A 23206-nucleotide genomic window follows, 5' to 3' on the forward strand; every position below is an offset into this window, starting at 1 on the left:
AGTTAGTTGTTATAACACATAAGTTGATTACAATATAGATTATTGACCATTTATCTACTATAAGGGATAGATCTAAAGATAGGAGTATTGATGAGAAAATACTAAATAACAACATCAAAGATGAAGCCATCTTAATCCCTAGGTGCACCTGCCTTGAACCTGTAAAACCTAAAGAGTAGAAAGCCCATGTGTGCTTTGTTGAATTTGGTCTAGATCTAAGGAAATTTATGTTGAATATGGGAACTAGCTAGTCCTTAGGTATTGATCTTTCTTTGCATCATGAAATTTGTTTAAAATGCCAACAAAATGGTGACTCTACTGGGGAGTTGTGTAAAGAATGTTGTTGTATGAGCTACTGCAGTCTTTGGTGCTATCTATCATTTAAAGTCTAAGCATCAGTCATTTGTTTCTACCCTTGTATTAGTCTCTTTCTAGCGACAAACCTTGAGAATCTGAAAGGTTTCCAATACCACAGGAAGAAAATGAAGTGGGTTTTTTGAATAGTGCCTTGTCTGAAAAGTAGAGTTTGTATTCCCCAAAGCATGCAGTGTTAAAAGCTCTTCTGATTGGTCCTCTGCATCAGATCTACTTTTAAAAGGTCTTTTCCCATGATATTTTCCAGTTTCTAAAGCCATTTGAAAAAATATTTTCCCTTAATAGGGTGGCGATTTAGTCAAAAGGTTTTGTAGCTAGTATCATATATTTCAAATAATTCTAACAAAATGACAGATAAAAGGAAAAGTACATGAGTGTTTACAAAGGCTAATCTAGAAGTGCCATTGTACATAGAATTACCTCATGGGGGTAGGAAGAATCAAGCCAAAATGAAGGTAGATCCTAGTTCTACATGGAAGCCAAGAGGTAGTATGTCAGTCCATTCACAATACCAACCTACAATAGAAAGAGAATCCTCTTCTTTAAATTCTAAATCAAAAACCACTAGACTTTTGGGAGAGATGTTCACAACCCCAATATAAGAGGAGAAAATTTACCAAGATAAAAAATTTCTTTTGTAGGGGATATCCTTCTTAGGTCTAATATGGCAAGAGAAGTTACCCATAGATGGGGATATAGGGATACTTTGAATACTAGATTTAATCCTAGGTAGATCCCATACGTTGAAAGGAAACTTATAGATTTAGATGACCTAGTTGATTCAGAGGCCACTTCTGCAGACCTAGAAGAATTAATTTCAAAAATTGGAGTTCTTAAGAAAAGGGTTGTAGAAGAAGATGCTAAATGCATGCATTTAGAGAAAGAAAAAGAAACTATTAGCATGAATGCTCTCGTAGAGAGAGAAGCCTTACTTAGAAGGATGGATGCCTTGCGGGAGCAAAATAAGAAGTTAGAAGAGAAATTTTCTAAACTACATTTAGATGTCTTTGGGGATGTAGAAGTATTGAGGTCTAGAGTTCAAGATCAAGAAAGTCTTCTACAAGAGAAGGAAGGACCTGCCATTTCCTAATTCCAGTGTTACAAGCCTATTGAGGTAGAGATCATAGACTTAGCTATGAAGAACCCTGATAAAGGAAAGTAGAAGGTTGTAGGGATACAAATTAATGAGCCTCAAGTTCTTTCTAACAAATCTACAAGTATTGTTATGTCTAAACTTGACTTAGATTTAGAGAAAGCCAAGAAGGAAATAAAAGATTTGGCCAAAGAACTTGAAAAGGTTGAAAATGAAGCTATAGAAACCAGAAGGAAAATACATTTTATCAAATCAAATTCTATCTAGCTTCATGGCTAAACCAACCTTCACAAGCCATACCATCTGTTCATGTCTATGGACCTATAGTAATTGGCCATTTAGCGTATCTCAGTCAACACTTGCCACTTCATCAACAATAAATAGTCAAATACTTGATGCTCAACAATTCTACCAAACTCAAATCCCAATACAAACCCAAGCTACTGGAGCAAGTATTTCAAATATTGTAGGATTTTAAAGAAGACCCATTTATATGGAGAAATATAAGCAAATGTCTTTTGTAGGTATGCCCGATTTCCCCCATCCTATTTCCAATGATTTAAGAGATAAAGTCATCAATTTTTTAGGAAATAATACCATAACTGGTGAAGAGCACCTTAGAAAGTTCATTGACATGCTTAATGACTATGAGATAGAACATGAAGATGTGGCGATGAAGTTATTTGTTAACTCATTGACAAAGGATGCCGGGGACTAGTTTAAGAGACTGTCTAATGATAGTACTAGCTCATGGAATGATTTGAAGAAGCTCTTCAAGGAGCAGTATGGTGATAACACAATGTTGGTTTCGTGTTCAATGATTTACTAATATAAAAAAGAGCCCAAATGAGTCAACCTTTGATTTCAATGTAAGGTTTCAAAAATGGATGTATAAATTATTCCAAGTAATGAGATTAGGGGAAGATGTGTGTCTTACAACTTACTTCAATGCATTTGATAGTAAGATGACTTATACTCTCATAGATGAGGACCCTAGAACATTCAGAGATGCTTTTACGATGGTTATCAACATTGAGAATAACATAAAGGCTTTTGGTAAGTTAGGAAGAAGGGATTGTAATACCCCAAAATTGGCACATTGTCATGCTAAAACAATTCTAATCTATTTGATCAATCCTAAGTCCTATTTTTCTAGGAAATTCTAGTTCTAATAATTGTTACTTGACCTAAGTGTCAAATGTAGAAAATCTCCAATCTGTATCAATTACCCTCTTTATTTAATTCCTAAGCATTGACTCGAATTAGCTACACTAAATCTTTTAATTAAGTTTAATTTAATTATAAGTCTTCATACTTCAATTAAATTAAAATATTTTTAGCTAATGTACAAGGGAATTAAATGCATTTGATTTAATAAGATATATCCTCATTTTAATTTATTGAATTTAATTATTCAATTAATTAAGATTATGCATTTATGAGGTCCTATTATATTTTATTAAATTAAATATACTCTCCAAATTCTCTCTTTAGTTCAGAAATGGAAAGTTTGAGTGAACTAAAATTAGAAATGGAATTAATTTAGTTAACTCTCTCTGGCACTTAGAAGAGAATCAGTTAACCCTCCATGAAACTCAGAATTAAATCAGCTAACTTCATCTGCACAATGAAGTTTCCACTTTAACTGAATCTCATTTCTAATCTTGACCGTTCATCCAAATTGATCTCAATCCTTGATCGATTCTAGAATTCTATTTAAGAAGCCTTCAATTCCTCATTAGAGAGGTTGCAAATTGAGAGTATTGAATTTATGCTAAAATACTCATTTTCTCATACATTCATAGCTTTTCATTTTTGTAGCATTACAATATCATTCTAGTGTTAAAATGCATCCATTTAGAATAATATGTTCTTTTTATTCTTAGCTTAGTTTATGCATTACATATAGATTAATTTGCATATCTCATTTAGATTAAATCTTGCATTCTCATTTAGCTTAATTAAATCCTTCAGACTAGAGGTCTGGTTGCTAGCTTCTCATTCTAAGAGTAATGGCATAATCCATCTAGTTAGGAGGCAACAGATCGGCTTGCCAAATTGTCTCAGATGAATAACTCAGTGTTCATTCCAGGATGATTTTGCATATAATGATCATGTTGAAGTGTGTGTGAAGAGGGAGGCCCACATCTCCCACATACATTTTTGTTGCTCACCGTGGAGCTGGGAAATCAAGTTTCTAGCCTTATTTGTTTCTTTTTTCTACATATTTTGATATTTTGTCGCTATCATCTATACAGTACTCTAGTTTCTCACATGAGAAATCTCATTTTCATGTGAAGAAACTAAGATTTCATTCCTTGTGCTATACTTCCTCATGCAAAAAGTGTATAATTGCATGGTTTCTCATGTAGTACACACCATTCTCTCATGTGGGCCTATACAGAATTTTGGGCAAAATTTTGCATCAGCAAATCCAAAGTGTAGTTTTCTTCAAATTCTATTTATCATGATGATTTAACTAATAGTTGGTTCTAAAGAAATTTCATTTTTGATTTTTGATTTTTAGCAACTTAATAGTGGTTTGCAGGACGCTCGTCAAAGTAAGCTTATTACAAACCCTTGAAACAATACTAACCGTTTGATTGCAGGACATTTGTCAAAGATACACATGTCAAAGAAATCATTTCAAACCCACTTAAACATTGTGTTTTCTTTATTGCTTTCTTACACATACTTTAATAGGGCTTGTGAACTTCATAGGGTGCAAGACAAGGGAATAGGGGAGTATGCTCTTTACTACTTGGAAGTGATGTCCAAGAATAAATTAGAAACCTAGATGCCTTTGAAAGATGGTACTCGAGGGAGGCAAAAAATTTAATGGTTCTCCTGTATGAGTTTTTTTATGAAGGGATAATGACTTCCTTTTGGGAACTCAAAATCTTGAGAAAAGACAAGTCGAGATTGATAAGTTAACTCAGTGATGAACATGTTCTACATCTTTGAGTAAGGTGGTGAGGTAGAGGAGTATGATCTTTCCCCTTGAGGGAAATAAAAAACTTGGGCCCTTAGATCTGAACCACCAATCTGAGTCAACCTTCTAGAGGGCCTACCGAAGCGATCCAACTTTCGAGAATGACCCAAGTGAGCACACTCCTTTCACTAGAGATTCCAACTCACTATAATAAATAAAATTTGTTGAGTGAAAGACTCCAAAGCCATGTTGATTTCCTCTTCTTCATTATGATATTGCATATCAAGAAGAGGCTCTGTCTATTACACTAGCAGGTGCTAGCCCCAATCTTGTTAGTCGAGTGTGTGCACTTTCAGATGTTGGTGTGGGTTGCTAGCCTTAACTTTGTTCATGAAGCCACCGAGGGTTAATATGAATGGAAGCCAAGTAAATACCTCTTAATTAGTTGCTACCCATTTCACCTCTGAAAGAGGGCATAATATTTGTGCAAGGAGGGGGAGAATATCTCCTATAGATACTCACCATAGGCATGTACTTGGATGTTGGAAGGTGGTATACATGCTTGACCCTTTCCACAGGGGTTCTCATTCAGCTTATATGTTATTGAGTCCTTGGAATACACCAAAACATGGGCGTGTCTAGTAGGGTGACACGACTGTGTGAGGTGAACACATGCACATAAGTTGTGAGACAAAGGTTTTGCTTCCTCTACCATTTTTGGTTATAGGAATAAAGTGTGTCCTTTTTGAGTCTTTAAACTTGTCCAAATCTATCAAACAAACAAAAGTTCAAAATTCCTCTGTCCCTCCAAGTTTCTTTGTCCTCAATTGGATTGTTTGTAGCTACTGCTTGCTTCTCGTGTTTGAGAACAATTGTCTATTTGAAAACTAAAATGTTGTTCAAAACTTGAAAACTACTCTCATATTGATCCAGATTATATAGTAGATCTAATATTTTTGAAATTATTTTTCATATTTTTTATAGTTTTTCTATATCTTTTTGTTTGGCCTTTTTGAAGGTCTTCTGCTCAAAATTTCAAGCCAAAACTGTAATCGGTCCCTAAAATTGGGCAGCTGTATGTTAGGATTAAACCATAGACATAAATAACTATTACATACAAATATAAACAATTTTTTAAAAAATAGATCACATAGAAAAGAACACAAGACACCAAGATTTAATGTGGTTCACCCAATCCCTGGGCTATGTCCACCAAACAACAAGTATGATATTATTACGATTCAGTGATTACAACCTAATTACAATTTGTAATCCCTTATAGCTCAATACTACTGCAAGAACCAAATTTTTCATCACAACAATGAAAACACCTAACCCTAAGCCCTTTTATACAAGTATTTTTACCATTTTAGGGTTATAATTACTAATTACATGTCGGCTCAAAATCTTGATAAAATAGGGCCCAAAATTATTTTTTCAAAGAATTTATGAAGTATATACAATACTTTCCTAATTAGTCACCACAATCTAACAATCTCCCACTTAGGGACTAATCAGGCTCTGCACTAAACAACAATCTCCCACTTGGAGATTGATTCTGTAGCTATGCCACTACTCCATGAGGCTCCCACTGGATCAAACCACCCTGGACTTTGTTGTTCTTGTATTCATGTTCAATCTAGAAGACCAATTGAAGCTAAAGAGGAATTCAACTTCTCCCTTATCACTAACTTTGTAAACATATTCGCTGGATTTTCATCTGTATGTATCTTATCTAGCTTTAATTGTCCATCATCCAAAACTGACCGAATGAAATGGTACTGCAACTTTATGTGTTTTGTCTTTGAATGAAGAGTTGAATTCTTGGCAAGATGAATGTCACTCTGGCCATTTATAAATAAATAATTATCCTTTTGAGGATGTCCCAATTCTTCTAAGAAGAACTGAACCCATATCATCTCCTTCGCTGCCTCTATAGCAACAACATACTCTGCCTATGTAGTGGATAAAGCATTAACCTTCTATAGCCTAGAAACCTAGCTCATGGCTACCCCACCAATAGTAAATACATAACCTATAGTACTCCACTTGGTATCAATATCCCCTGTCAAATCTGAGTCAACATAGCCCTGTAAATTAGTAGTAGAGTCCCCAAAGTGTAAACACTTATTGGATATTCCTCTCAAATATCTAAGAATCCATTTAACTGCATTCTAATCCTCAATTCATGGATGACTCATATACCTGCTAACGACTCCCACTGCATGTGCAATATCTAGCTTTGTACATGCCATAGCATATATCAAGCTTCCTATAACTAAAGCATAGGGTACCTTGGACATCTTATCCTCCTCTTCTTGTGTCTTGGGACACATCTCCATAGTCAAATTCAAATGACCGAGTAAAAGTGTGCTGACAGCTTTAGCATTCTCCATAGAGAAATGCAACACCTTCTCAACATAATCAACTTGAGATGGCATCAATTTCCTATTCTTCCTATCTCTACAAATCTTCATACCAAGGATTTGTTTCCCTGCCACCAAATCCTTCATAGAAAATGCACGTGCTAACTAGCATTTCAACCCCTTAATATGATCCATGTTAAACCCAACTACAAGCATATCATCAATATATAAACTGTCAAATTTTAGATACCATTGCCGAGGTGCTTGCTTCAAGCCATATAAACTTTTTCTTCAATTTGCACACTAAGTTCTCCTTACCTTTGACCTCAAATCCCTATGGCTAAGTCATATATATCTCTTCATCCAAATAACCATGAAGGAAGACTATTTTAACATCAAGCTACTCTAAATTCAAATCTTCAGTAGCCATAATACTTAAAATAGTATAGATAGAAGTCATTTTAACAACAAGAGAAAATATCTCATCAAAATCAATGCCCTTTTTCTATGCAAAACCTTTTACAACTAACCTGAATTTAAATCTTTTCTTACCTCCATCCTCTTCTTTTAACCTGTAAACCCACTTATTCTATAAATTCCTTCTACTTGCAGGTAACTTGCATAGATCTCATGTCTTATTTCTCAGCAAAGAGTCCATTTCATCTTTCATTGTAGACTCCCATTGAATCTTAGTATCCACCTATACAACTACATCATAACATTTATGTTCACCAGCATCAATAAGTAAAATAGAATACAAAGAGGGAGAAAATCTTTCTAGAGGTCCAATTAGCCTTGTTGACTATCTAACATCCATTGGTGTGTGTGGTATTTGTTGTTGTGGTTGTTGCACATCATGAGGAATAGCTAGAACATCATCTTTTGGAGTATCATCTAGCACTACATAATCATCTTCTTTCTTCTTGTGTTGCTGCAACAAATCTTTGTACAACACTTTCTCATTGACTATGACATCCCTGCTTCTTAAAATTTTATGATTTTCAAAATCCCAAAGCCTATAACCAAATTCATTAATGCCATATCCAACAAATATACATTTCTTTGACTTAGCTTCCAGCTTGGTTCTATTTTCAAAATCTATATGAGCAAATGCTTCACTACCGAAGGTTCTAAGAAAAGAATAACTTGCCTTCTTACCAGACCATGTTTCTTCAGGAATACCACAACCCAAAGGAGTAGAGGCACCTCTATTAATCAAATATACAATAGTATTGATAGCCTCCATCCACATGTGTAAGGGAAACCTAGCATGTAATCTCATGCTCCTTGCACGCTCCATTATAGTCCTATTCACATTTAGCCCCTCCATTTTTTTGTGGAGTCCTTGGAATAGTTTTCTATCTATGAATACCATTAGTGGAGCAATAATCTTCAAATTTATGACTGTAATACTCACCATCATTATCAGATCTGAGACATTTTAATTTCTTACCGGTCTCATTTTCAACCAAACATTTCCATTTCTTAAAAGATTGAAATACATCATATTTATGTCTAAGGATATAAATCCATACTTTTCTAGTTGCATCATTAATAAATGTAACATAATAATGAGAGCCTCTAAGGGAAGATACTTGAGCCAGTCCCCATACATCTATATACACAAGCTCTAGTTTCTCCCTTTTATTTTCCTTCTCAGTCTTCACAAAACTTATTCTCTTTTGTTTTCCATACACACAACTTTCACAGAAATCCATATCAACACATTTTAGACCTAGTAAAACTTTCTTTGAATAAAGTACTTTCATACCTTTCTCACTCATGTGCCCAAGTCTATTGTGCCACAACACTATATCAGAATCTACAACAACTATTTGTTCTCTCTGCTCAACTGCAACAACTATTCTTGAACATTCATTCTTCTTTGAAACAATTAAAGTAGAAGGAAAAATATGACCTGTACAAAGATATAAGGTGCCTACTTTCACACCTTTTGCTACTACAAGGGAACCTTTTGAAACCTTCCAATTTTTATCATTAAAAGTAACTACACAACCCTCATCACTGAGTTTCCCTACTAAAATTAAATTCCTACTCAGCCTTGGAACATGTCTTACCTCATGTAGTAGCCAATGATTCCCATCCTACAACTTAATCTTAACTTTTCCCTTTCCAATAATCTGAAAGGGTTCATTATCCCCCAAATAAACAAGCCCAAAATCCCCTTGGACATAATCAATGAAATAAACTCTATGAGGTGTAGCATGAAATGAAGCACCAAAATCTAAAACCCATGAATCATCAACAGTTTCTAAAGATAGAATCAAAGCATCCTGTTCAGATTTGTTACTTACCACATTTGCCTCCTTGTCTCCATTTGGTTTATCTCCTTCATTTTTCTTTTGAGTCTGACAATCTTTCTTTTTATGCCCTGGTTTCTCATTGTACTAGCAATCATTCGGTCCTCTCAATTGAGACCTCCTCCCCTTTGACTTTCCTCTTGATTTTCCACTATTTTTGGAATTACTTCCTCTCTTAGTCATTCTGCCTTGACTTTGTGCCTTCAAAGCACTTCTAGATGTCGATCCACCTAAGAATTTCCTACTAGTTTCATCACTCAAAATAACATCGATCACATCATCATATTTTAAGGTACTAGATCCATGAATGGAATTACTCACAAACATTACCAAGCCATCTAGCTTTTAGGCAAGGAACAAAAAATCAAGAGAGCCATAATTTATTCATTAAAATTGATACACATAGAAGATAACTAACTAGTAATAATATTAAACTCATTTAAATGATCCACAATAGATCCACCTTCTGCCATTTTCATGTTAAATAAACACCTCATGAGAAATACCTTGTTTGAAGTGGAGAGCTTTTCATACAGTTTCCCTAGGGTTTACATTAACTCTTATGTTGTCTTTACTTTTGTAATATTAAATGCCACCAATGGTACCAGTTTCTATCCAAAAGATCCCAGTCATCATTTGACATAGATCCCTGATTCTTGGTTTCGCCTTCCAACGGCTTCCATTAATCCTTCTAATAAAGATAGTCTTCCATTTGCATCTTCCATAACTGAAAGTTCGACCCATTAAACCTATCAACTCTTAGCTTACCCTTGTCTACTATCACTCCCACTCAACCATGAGACTCCCATTTAACTGTGAGACTTTCTTGCAGAGAATAACTAAAAGGACAACCTTGCTCTAATACCACTTGTTAGGATTAAACCCTAGCCAGAATTAACAATTACATGCAAATACAAACAATATCAAAAAATAATATATCACATAGAAAAGAACATAAGACAACAAGATTTAATGTGGTTCACCTAATCCCTGGGCTATGTCCACCAAACAACAAGTCTAATATTATTATGATCCAGTAATTGCAACATGATTACAATATGTAACCCTTTACAGCTCAATACTGCTACAAGAACCAATTTTTGCATCACACCAATGAAAACACCTAACCCTAAGTCCTTTTATGCAAATATTTTTACCACTTTAGGGTTATAATTAATAATTACATGTCAGCCCAAAATCTTGATAAAATAGGTCCCAAAATTATTATTTTCAGGGTGATGCCCTGAGCCCCAAAGAATTTATGAAGTATGCATAGTACTTTCCTGATTAGTCACCACAATCTAACACCATAGACTTTCTATTTTAGGGACTAAGCTAGGCTTTTAGTTATTATTTCCAATGGTGTAAGCAATTTTGAATTATGAGCTATGGGTCAAAAGTTATGACCTCGACAAGTTGGGGTAATTAGACACCTAGTTTTGAATAATTTAGTTTAATTTGTTGTTTTTTTAAATTTTAGCCACATAAATATTTTGAATTCATGGTTATGGTGGCTGTTGATATTCCATCATTGCATATATTCTTTCAATCTCAATTAATAAGATGGCATTTGGTTTGCATACAACTCTTTCGAGTTTTTGCAAGAATCTCTAGAGTTTGAACATTGATATTGCAGGTAAAGAATTCACCAGATATCATGTTTGCAGCCTACTTCATCAATTTAGATCACATATCTATCTAAAACTTGTCAAACAATCAACCTTCTATTCATAAATGTTGAAACTATTAAAAAATTCTTCGAATTCAATAAAAAATTGTTGGTTTGGTCCTTTTCCTCATGCCTAGTTCTGCAAATTTTTGTGCAACAAAACTTTCTGTCAACACTTCCTCCTGCAACTTTGTACAAGTCCTTGTGTGACTCTTTGTTAATCTCCATGTGAGATTTTACAAAAGACTATCTTTTTATGCCAACGTTTTGTCTTTTTGTCAAACTGTCAACTCCTCGCATGGCTCTATGCAAGTCCTCACATGAGAAAACTCCTCAAAATTTGTTGTTTTGAGTCTTCACCTGGTTTATTGTGCTTTCTCATGCGGTTCTCTGTGAATCCTTGTGCGAGATCTTGTCCTAAAATTGTCAAACTATTACGTTAGAGTTGTCTACACTCCAAGTCTAACCTTTGTCTGTGACATTTTATCACTTCTCTATCTACAAATGGTGTCAAATATTGACTTCTTGCTTAGTTAACAACTTGTGATCTACATGTGAACTAGTCTACTCACTCAGTTATCTTATTTTGTGCTCTCGTGTCTATCATACTTTGTGTCATGATAGTCATAATCCTTGGCTATTCTAGCCATTGCTTAGACAACTCGTACCTAAGTATACAACACCTTTATCTTACTTTTTGAAGCTACATTCTAGTGTGGTCCTTGTTTAGGCTTTTGCTCCTTGTCATTGTCTATGACTATGACAACAAGGAGTGGAAATGTGTTTCATCCCTATAGACTAAGACGAGGTAGAGCTAGGGGTTGTAATCATGGTAGAGGTCACTTCTCAACTTATACACAATTTATATCCAGTACACCTAGTGAGGAGTCTTCACGATCTCCTTCACCTATTAGATCCCCTCGTGTTTAGAGAATGTTTTCCATAAACTTACAACAAACTAGGAACCCCTTGTATCAAGAGGATCCTGAAACCAAAAAAGGTCATACATCTCCAAAAAACACAACTAAATTCTTATTCAGGAGACCTTTTCAACCAACATACACTGAAACTTATCATATTCCTGATATGGTTGATCAAGACCCCAAAAATGAAGAACATAGTAGAGAACAAGATCACCATAGGAATGAAAGACATAAGGAACCTTTTATTGATGAGAATGAGGAAGATGAAGAAATACTTCCCAAACATGTTGAAAGATGTCATAAGTATAAACACTTCTAGAAAGTCATGGAAATCTTGCTTAACAAAGAGAAAGAGAAATACTTTTCTCAAACTTGCTCAAGAGGGAGCCAAGCTACCTCATCACTTTAATGTCAAAAAAATCATTGCACCTAAAGAGGAAACTAAAATGTCTAAGTTTAAAAAATAATTGAAGATCATGCAGGAACAATTAGCCCAAATGATGCATAATAAGGGCAAACCTACAAAAACATACACCTTAGACACTCTTTGTCCATTTCCTTTAGACAAGAGTATAGACATGCCTCCTTTTCCAAGAGGAGTTGAGTTACCTAGAAGTATGATAAATACTTCAAAACTTTCGATCCCCAAGATCATTTACAAGAATTTGGTGCCTTGTCTATGGAATTTATGCATAATCAGACATATCTCATGCATCTATTCCCAAAAATTCTAGGTGGTCAGGCCATATAATAGTTTTCATGATTACCTATTGGTATCAAAACATTTGATGTGATTGTTAATTTGTTTGTTCAACAGTATTTCCACAACATACACCATCTAGTTAACACATGAGACTTGTGTAACCTTAAACAAAAAGTTGGGGTAACTTTTCCTCACATTGCTTCAGAGATGGAGACAACTTTACGCCAAATATTCATGAAAGATTCCCAAGATGGAAAAACTTGACATCTTTGTGGATAATCTTTCACCTAACTTTGGGTATAAAGTTCAACTTCAAGTTCTATGCACCTTTGAAGATATGGTCACACAAGCTATCCAGATAGAGGAATTAATGGTAAAAAAGGATGAACAATCCCTTTAAAAGGACACCAAACAAGGGTCAACCTCTAATAAGGAAAATTCTAAGTATGTGAATAAGAAATGAGAGGTGGTACATGATCAAGTTGTTGACAAAATTACTCCTAAACCTGCTAAGGCAACCTTCAATCTTATAGACAATCTTAAAGCATCTAAAAACATTGACAAACCTCATATTGACAGCAAGACATTTGCAAACAAACCAAAGAACTCATCTTGGGTTGCATGCCACAAATGAGAATATACACCTCTTGGTGAACCTTTAGATGTGGTCTATAAGATCTTGCTACAAAACAAGCTCATTTCTCCATTGGATAACTCTCATCCTTATGATCCACAACCATGAGCCCCATGGTGGAATGAAACAAAGTTTTGTGAATACCATCAAAACAAAGGTCACAAAACTAGCAACTTCATCAACCTACGTCACAAAGTTCAAAATTTAATTGATGATGGTGACATTGTTGTGGATGGACATCACAACAACATAGATCACAAGGCTTTCAAGGAGCCATTCCCATCTTATGAAAAAGGAGAAAGCTCAAAACAAAAATCTCATAACAAGATCAACTACACGTACTCTAATGATGATGAGATAGTCCACATTGTTGAACCAATGGATTTTTAGTATTGTGACATTATCATCATCAAGGAACAACAAGACAAAACTAAAACTAAGATACCATTTGTCTTAAGAGGTCCTACATTCAATACATCTGACAATGAACCATTACAATCTTGTGCCAATGTTGTTACATGTTCTTGTGCAAAGTTAGTACTCAAAGGTCCTGCACCTTCTGCTCCTAATCTAGACCAGCACAAAGACAAACCTCTTGCTAGCCAATCTGGAAAAGCAATAAAAGTTACATCATCTGCGACTACTAACTACAGTATCCTTGATCAATTACAACAAACAAATGCTCAAATTATAATCTTTAAATTGCTAAAAATCTTGTCTACTCATAGGAAGATTCTCGATAAATCCCTCACTAAGGCAAATGTACCTCAAGATCTTGATCTTGATAGGTTCCAATCTATGGTAGGTCAACTGACCTCATCTTACCATATGTCCTTTGAGGAGGATGACAATTCACTGAGTCATCTGCATTACCAACCACTACACATTGAAGTCATGATACACTAGAAATGTGTCCATTGTGTGCTCATTAATAATGGAGCTAGTTTAAACATTCTCTCTGTCGCTTTGCTTAAACAATTGGGTTGTTTGGAAGAGTCCATTAACCTTTGTCACAAGATAACTATCAAAGCATATGATGAAGTTGAGTGTAAATCTTTGGGTCTTGTTGTGTTGCCTCTCTGAATGGGTCTTGTAGAAAGGGATGTCACTTTTCAAGTTCTTGGTATTCCATTAGCATACAATATTTTGCTAGGAAGACCATGGATACATGAAATGTGAGTTATGTCCTCAACTTATCATCAATGCATAAAATTTTCATTTCATAGCTCTGAACTCATCATACTTGTAAATACTAGCTAGACTTGTAATATGCTAAAATCTACTAAAAGCTTTGTACCTACAAATAGGGAATCTATAGACCATCATGATAATAAGCTAAAACAAATTAAGTAGTCATTCAAGCTGAAAGAAATTGAGATGAGTGAATATCAAATAGAACTAGTTCTGTCATTGACATCTCTTCCTGAATCTCCCCATCATTATGGGAGACCATCTAAAGTAAAGAGACCTATTGTGTTGACACCTAAAACTAAGTACAATGGTACCTTTGTCAAAGCTATTGTACCTCTCAAGGGGGAAGATGAAAATAGAACCATTGCTACATGGATATACAAGGAGGAAACTCTAGTTGACCTCATAGAATATTCTCGTAAAATTACTCCTAAAAAGTATGGTCTAGGTCTTAAACTCATGAAATTATTTGGCTACAAGGGGAATGGTCCAATTGGAGGCAAAAAAAATGGTTTGATTGATCTTGTCAAAGTGATATCTAGAAGGTCTCGAGATACATCTAGCCTAGGCTTCAAGAAGATTCCCTTCCATCTAGGGATTACTAAGTTTATACTAGAATCTGAAAGTTTATTTGACCATGAGTCACAAGCTAAGTTAGCTAACCATGAGGATGAAATTAATGATGAGGATCCTTATCCTTATCCAATTCCTAATGATCTTGCTAAATTCTTCGTAGAAAAAGATGACTTTGTACCACGTGTCAGCACTGTAGATACTGATAGTGATTCTTCTTATGATACTACTTGTTCTCCTTATATCCAACAAGAACAAGGAGAGTCTAGTCATGCTTTAGTTATTGAGAAAATTTGTAAAAATCTAGATGATGAAGGAGAATTTTTCCCTATCACTGTTGGGGAATTCTACAGTTTGTCCCCATGTAGCACAAATTCTCGAGAGTATGAATTTTACTTTCTCTTAGAAGCAACTATAGATAAAGACATAGATCAAGTTCATGTATATGAAAATTAGCTCAAAGTAGGTGAATCATCTAGGGTTAGGTCAGATAATTCTCATTCAACTAGTGTCATCAAGTCTTCGATTAATGATGGTATGACTCAAAGGTTTTCGAACACACTTGTGGATGAAGTCACTCTAGGTCTCAAATTGCTAGTCCATGCATTTGATGATTATACTATGAACACTATTGAACCCACCACATCTCTTTCACTCACCTATTTTGAGCTGATAGACTATAATTCCAATGCATCTAGTGAAGTCCCTACATTCTAGACTAATTATGCTCTTGCTTGTTACCTAAATGCTGTCAAACCTCTAACATCTTCCACCAACAAACAAAGTGTCAACATGACTGAAGCTGACATCAAATATTTCATTCACACAATAAAAAAGAAAATAAATAGAAGGTCTAATTGTGAAAACCACATTTTGGCAGTATCAGAACATAAAATAGTAAAAATAAAAGACTTATCCAAAGGTGAAAACCTCTTTGAGGTCCTTACGAATGAGATATTTGATGCACTTCCTAATCATTTTTAGGAAAGATCACTAGTGTTAATAGAACCAACACAACTGATCAAATTGGGAACAAAGGAACAACCTCACATGATACATCTTGCACAGTCACTATCTCTAGAAGAAAAAGAGGAATTCATTGCCTTCTTCCAAGAGAAAAAGATAAATTTTGCATGGACATACTCAAACATGCTAAGTTTAGATCCTAGTCTCATAATGCATCATTTATCTATTGCACCAAGAGTTAAACAAGTCAAATAGAAAATTAGAAAAATGCATCCTAATGTTGCATTACTGGTCAAAGCTAAATTGGAAAAACTACTGAAAGTTGGTTTCATCTGTGCTATTGACTATGTTGTATGGATATCAAACATTGTTCTAGTCTCCAAGCATGACAAATCTATCAGAGTTTGTATAGATTTTTGAGATATGAACTTAGCATGTCTGAACGATGATTTTCCACTCCCCAACATTGATATGATAGTGGATATGATGGCAGTATATGAAATGTACTCACTCATGGATAGATTTTCTAGTTATAATCAGATCAAAATTACACTAGAAGATTAGGAAAAGACTGCTTTTACTTGTGCATGGGGAACATTCTATTGGAACGTAATGCCATTTGGTCTAAAAAATGCTAGCACCATGTATTAGAGGGAAATTACAAAAATTTTCCATGATATGACGCATAAGAAAATGGAGGACTATGTTGATGATACCTTGGTTAAGAGCACAAAATGCAACACTCACCTTCAAGATTTGGGACCTGTCCTAGATCATATGGAGAAATTCATTCTGAGAATGAACCCCAAGAAATGTGCATTTGGCAGTTACATTATCTCTACAAAGGGAATCAAGGTCAATCCAGAGAAGGTTCAAGAAATCATGGACATGCCTCCACCTCGTAATATTAGTTAGATGAGGGGCTTACAAGGAAGACTTCAATCCATTCATAGATTCATCTCACAGTTGGTAGATAAATGACAACCTTCTACCAAGACTCTACATAAAAATGTGAAATACAACTAGAGCCAAGAGTGCAATCAGATTCTAACACAAATAAAGCAATATCTTGCTAATCCACCAATCTTGATGCCTCCTATCTATGGGAAGCCTCTAATTTTTTACATCTTAGCAATAGAGTCATCTCTTGGTATTTTGCTAGCTCAAGAAGACAATGATAACAAGGAAAGAGCTATCTACTATCTGAGTCACACATTGATTTCTTATGAAATGAATTACAATATCATTGAGAAGGATTGCTTGGTAGTCATCTTTGCTTTCCAAAAGCTGAGACACTACATGCTCACTCATACTATGTGACTAGTTGCTAAAATTGATCCACTAAAATATTTTCTCAACAAGGTAGCTCTAATAGGAAGGTTAGCTAAGTGGGTCATGATCTTAAGCAAGATTGACATTCAATATGTTGAGAGAAAGGCTATCAAAGGACAAGTGATTGCTGATCAATTACTAGAAGCACCAATGTAGAGTCTTCTTCCACTAAACATTGACTTCCTTGATGGATCAATTCTAATGCTCACACACCAAACTTAGGTGATGTTCTTTGACGCTTCCTTCACACAGAAAGGATCGAGTGCTAGGCTCTTATTCATAAAACCATAGTGGTATTCACTACCTAAGGCATACATGATTATGTTTCCTTGTATAGAAAACATTATAGAATATGAAGCCCTAATTAATGGCATGAAGATTGCAGTTGAATGGAGAGTGGATGAATTAAGCATCTTTTCTGATTCACAACTCATAATCAACCAAGTCAATGATGTATATTAGACAAAGGATGAGAAATTGATCCCTTATAAATGCATGGTGGATGCTCATATCACTTTCCAACAAGTTCCTTGGGTAAATAACAAAGTGGTTGATGCAATGGCTACTCTTGCTTCCATGTTACAAATGCTAGAGAATGATCTTCGACATGAGTTCCTAGTGGAAATGTTACTCTACCTTGCCTATAATTCCCCTAAATCTCAGATATTTATTCTATTGTAGGGCATGACTCATCTCACTACCACCATATATACTCTTATCTGTGTGACCAAACCATCTCAAATAATCTAACTTGAAATGAAAAATGTCACCTTATTCGTAATGCTTCACGGTATGTTATTACTGTTGATGGCTTGTTTAAGAGAGCTCTCAATGGAACACTCCTTAGGTGTCTAGAATTTGATGAGTCTAAATGCGCATTAATTAATGTATATGAGGGAATTTGTGGATCTCACTGTAATAGCTTGACACTAGCTCGTAAGCTTATTAGAGTTGGTTACTATTGGCCAAACATAGAGCAAGAGGCAATCAAATACACCAAGTCTTGCAAATAATGCTAGATCCATGGAAGTCTGATTCACACTCCAGCCAAGGAGCTAATTCCATCTATCACATTGTGGCCATTTCAACAATGGGCCTTTGATCTTGTGGATCAAATTCACTCGTCTTCCTCAAATGGACACAAGTTCATCATTATAGCTACATACTACTTCACTAAGTGGGTAGAGGCAGTCCCTCTCTCTATAGCATATGGAAAAACTATAGCTTTGTTCATTATGAATTACATCATATGCAGGTATGGTGTACCTTCCTCTATCATTACTAAAAATAGAGGAAAATTTATAAACAAGGATCTTAAAGAGTTGTGCAAAAAGTTTAGAATCACACAACATTGGTCTTCTATTTATTACCCCTAGGGTAATGGTCAAGTGGAGGCATCCAACAAGGTGATCCTTAAGATCTTGCATTGCACAGTCAACAAATCTGGAAGGGACTAGCATCTGTAGATTAATTTGGCTTTATAGGCTTACAGAACAAGTATTAGAACTCTAATAGGTACAATGCCCTTTGCATTGGTATATGGAGTAGATGTTGTGCCTCTAATTGAGGTTGAGATTCCTACTTTGAGAATCTCTATGAAGGGCATCATTACTGATGATGGCTACAAAATATCTTGTCTTCAAGAGCTATAACTGTTAGATGTACATCAATAAGTGGCGTGTGATCATCTTCGAGGTTATCAACAGCATGTGTGTAGAAGCTACAATAAGAAAGTTAAGCCATGTGACTTACAACTGGGTGATCTCTTTCTAAGAGTAAACCCTAAGAATCAACAACAACAGGTACAAAAAGGGATGTTCAATCCCAACTGGCTTGGTCCATACATAATTACCATAGTGTTTGGATCTAGTTCTCACCAACTTTCTACATATGAGGGAGAGGCACTCAAGGAGCCCATCAACACTCTTCATATGAAGTGGTTCTACAGCTAATCTAATTCCAAAAGCTCTTTGTAGATACTTAAAAGTCCTAAAAAAATCATTATCTTGGTGAAAACCTAGAAATAGGCACCTTGGTACTACCAAAAACATTTGAAAAAATACAAAAAAATCAAAATAGAGAAAAAATAAAAAAAATAAAAAAAGAGAAAAGTTCAAAAAAAAATTTGAAAAAAAAAAAGTGCCATTGATGAAAACCTAGCAAACAGGCATCATGGTAGCCAAAAAAAAAAATCTCTACCAAGAAGGTGAAAAACTTGGTAAATAGGTGCCTCTTGTTCCAAAAGCTATATCTTATAATGCATTTTTTGGTTTCTTGTACATTGTTTTCCTGCTTTAGTTTGCTACTTTTGCTCATGTATCCATGGATTGAATCTTGTCATAACTTGGGGGCAACACCCTACAGTGTCATAGGAATCTCTTTTGTGACAGTCACCAATTGTTCTAATAGTGTCTACCTATTTTCGCTTGTGTCACTTTTGAGATTCCTGTCATGGAAGATCTCTCTCATGTTAGTCACTAGTTGCTCTAACTATGTTTGCCTATTATTGCTCATATCACTTTTGAGATTCCTCTCATGGAAGATCTCTTTTGCATTAGTCACCAGTTGTTCTAACTATGTCTTCCTATTGTCGCTTGTATCACCTTTTGAGATTCCTCTCGTGGAAGATCTCTTTCATGTCAATCACTAGTTGTTCTAACTGTATCTGCCTACTATCGCTCATGTTACTTTGAGATTCTTCTCATGGAAGGTCTCTTTCACATCAATCACCAGTTGTTCTAATTGTATCTGCCTACTATCACTCAGTTTCCTACTAATGTTCTTCTTACTAAAGATTCCTCTTTGACTTCAGTCACCGGTTGTTCTAACTGCATTTGTCTATTGTTGTCATCCTACTGAAGAGATTTCTTTCATATATGTTTTGAATATTAACACTTGACATCAATCCTATAGTACAAAAATTGACCTAAAAATGATGAACTTGTTTGGGATAGGCTGAGCTTTTCTTTGTTTATTTTTCTTTCGCTTTATCATGTTGCTTTAAGCCACTCGATGATGTCTCTTTTGACTAGACTAGTGAGGATTGGGGGCATGATCTTTGCTTGCTTTTTGTTTTTTGGTTTAGTTCTAATGATCTCAAACATCCATATAAAAGGGGTGTCCACTATAAGAGCCTCTATCTTGTATTGGATGGTCGGGTGTACCTCAATTCCTTTTATATGGATAACTTAGTGAAGTTTGTTCTTTTCCTTGTTTATTTGAGTGAATTCTCTATGCTATAGTAAATACTGATACTTGTCTTGCTAAGTGGATGTATGAGTCACTGTGAGTATACCTAACACACTTATGTCTTAGATTACAAATGCAAGGGTCATTGCAAATAGAATACTTACTGATTACTTAGCAAAAGAAGGATTTATCATGTTTTTGGTGTGTCTGCATGCAAGAAACATTCTAGTCATCCTAGCATTTATGCTCTAATGCTTATGTTTAGGGACAAATGTTCTAGTCATTTTGGCCTCTTTTGCCTCGAATGCTTACATTTAATCTCGACAAAACTAGAACATGTGTCATATTCATATTCTCATGATTGCAATGTTAATGAGAATTGTATGACATTTGTGGATTTAGTTAAATACTCAATGATGATAATTTTATGAGTTTGGTAGCTAGATCTAGGGATACATCTAGCATAGGTTTGCATTGCATACTCCACTTGCATAAGAGCACATGTTGATCACTACTTTACTTGCATCTTTCAGTATGAGAGGTTGTCAATTTCTTCAAAAGTATCACGTTTCTTCATGACTGCAAAAATGATTGATTAATCACCGTCTTGGCTACTTTGGTTGCTTTGAACCCATTTTTGGGATCAAATTCAAAATCTGGCACACTTAAACTACTAAAAAATGCATTTTAAAATTTTGGGGCCGACGCAATAGAATGCTTGTGTGGTCCATTTTTTTGATACTTTGTGAATCTTGGAATCTTTTCAAATCACATTTTCTTCAAATTCTCCAAAGATTCTTGAAAAAGTCAACTCAAGTAAACTCTAGTTGAACTTAGTCTTTTGGACCTCAAAATTACTCTGAATTGCCTCCAAATTTTCTTTAGATCCTTCATATCTCTTCTATATTCTTCTAAATCTTAGATTTTGTCGCTATCTCTCAATATATTGCTCTGTATCACTATTCTAGTGTGTCATCTTTCAATTTCACTCCTGAGGGGGCAGGATGATTACATCATTGAATCTATCAAAATGGCTTCAACTCAATTTGAATCTTATGTCCTCATCACTCAAGGCATCTTGTTCCCCTCTATTTGGCATCTATGTCATCTATGTCATCTTTTGATTAGCTGATCACATCTTATAACAATTCTTATTAGAGTTTGATGGATAGGTATTGGGACAGTCTAACCTTGACTCTTGAGGATTAAACCTCGTTCTGGGAATAATTCTATGAACCATTATTAATCTTGTCATCTTCTAATGGATAGGTATCAGGATAGTCTAACCCCGACTCTTGAGAATTGAGTTTCATTTTGGGAACAATTTTGTGAAGTTTGACAATCTTTGTTCCATCAATTTTTGGTATCTAGGTGTTCTATCTAGATCTCCTAAGGTTAAGCTTTGTTCTAGAGATAAGCTTAAAAAGCTCACCAATTGGTTTCTGTGTCAAGCTCATAACCAATCTCATCAACATCAATATCTAGGTGTTCTATCTGGATCCCCTAAAGTTAAGCTTTGTTCTGGAGATAACCTTAAAAAGCTTATCAATTGGTCTCTGTATCATCAGTCTCAAAACCAATCTCATTTCTCGATGTATACTTCATACTTTTGATTTCGTTAAATCAAATGTGTTGCTCACACATTCATTCAAAGAGGGGAAAATGTAATACCCCAAAATTGGCACATTGCCATGCTAAACTAATTTTGGTCTATTTGATCAATCCTAAGTCCTATTTTACTAGGCAATTCTAATTTTGATAATCGCTACTTGACCTAAGTGTCAAATGCAGAAAATCCCTAATCTATATTAATTACCCTCTTTATTTAATTCCTAAGTATTGACTTGAATTAGCTACATTAAACCTATTAATTAAGTTTAATTTAATTATAAGTCTTCATACTCTAATCAATTTAAAATTACCTTTTAGCTAATGTACAAGGGAATTAAATGTATTTGATTTAATAAGATATATCCTAATTTTAATTTATTGAATTTAATCATTCAATTAGTTAAGAAAATTCTTGAGCTCATATTCTATTTTATTAAATTAAATATACTCTCCAAATTCTCTCTTTAGTTCAGAATTGGAAACTCTGAGTGAACTAAAATTAGAAATGGAATTAATTTAGTTAACTCTCTCTAACACTTAGAAGAGAATCAATTAACTCTCCATGACACTCAGAATTGAATTAGTTAACTTCATTTGCACAAGGAAGTTTCCACTTTAATTGAATCTCATTTCTAATCTCCACTGTTCATCCAAATTGATCTCAACCATTGATCAAGCCTGGAATTCTATTTAAGAAGCCTTCAATTCCTCATTAGAGAGGTTGAAAATTGAGAGTATCAAATTTATGCTGAAATACTTATTTTCTCATACATTCATAGCTTGTCATTTTTCTAGCATTAAATATCATTCTAGTGTTAAATATGCTCTTTTTATTCTTTGCTTAGTATATGCATTACATATAGATTAATTTGCATATCTCATTTAGATTAAATCTTGCATCTCATATAGCTTAATTAAATCCTTTATACCAGAGGTCTGGTTGCTAGCTTCTCATGTTGAGAGCAATGATAGAATCCATCTAGTTAGGAGGCAACAAATTAGCTTGCCAAATTATTTCAGATGAATAACTCAATGTTCATTCTATGATGATTTCACATATAATGATCATGTTGAAGTGTGTGTGAAGAGAGAGGCCCACATTTCTTGCATATAGGGATGACCCAAAGCTATTCAATCCAAGGGGAAATAAGAAAGATGGCGACAAACCTTTTATGACCAAGAAACCTGAAGATGATACAATGAGTCAAGTCTTGAATCTTCTTAAAAATCTAAATCCACCAACATACCATGCTAATAAGCCAAATAGTGGTGAGAAGCCTCAATTTAATACCTATTACAATAAGCATAACATAATGCAAGAGCTTCCC

Source organism: Cupressus sempervirens, chromosome 9, assembly GCF_028749045.1.
Source record: "Cupressus sempervirens isolate cs-2001-9-10 chromosome 9, ASM2874904v1, whole genome shotgun sequence".
Lineage (NCBI taxonomy): Eukaryota > Viridiplantae > Streptophyta > Pinopsida > Cupressales > Cupressaceae > Cupressus > Cupressus sempervirens.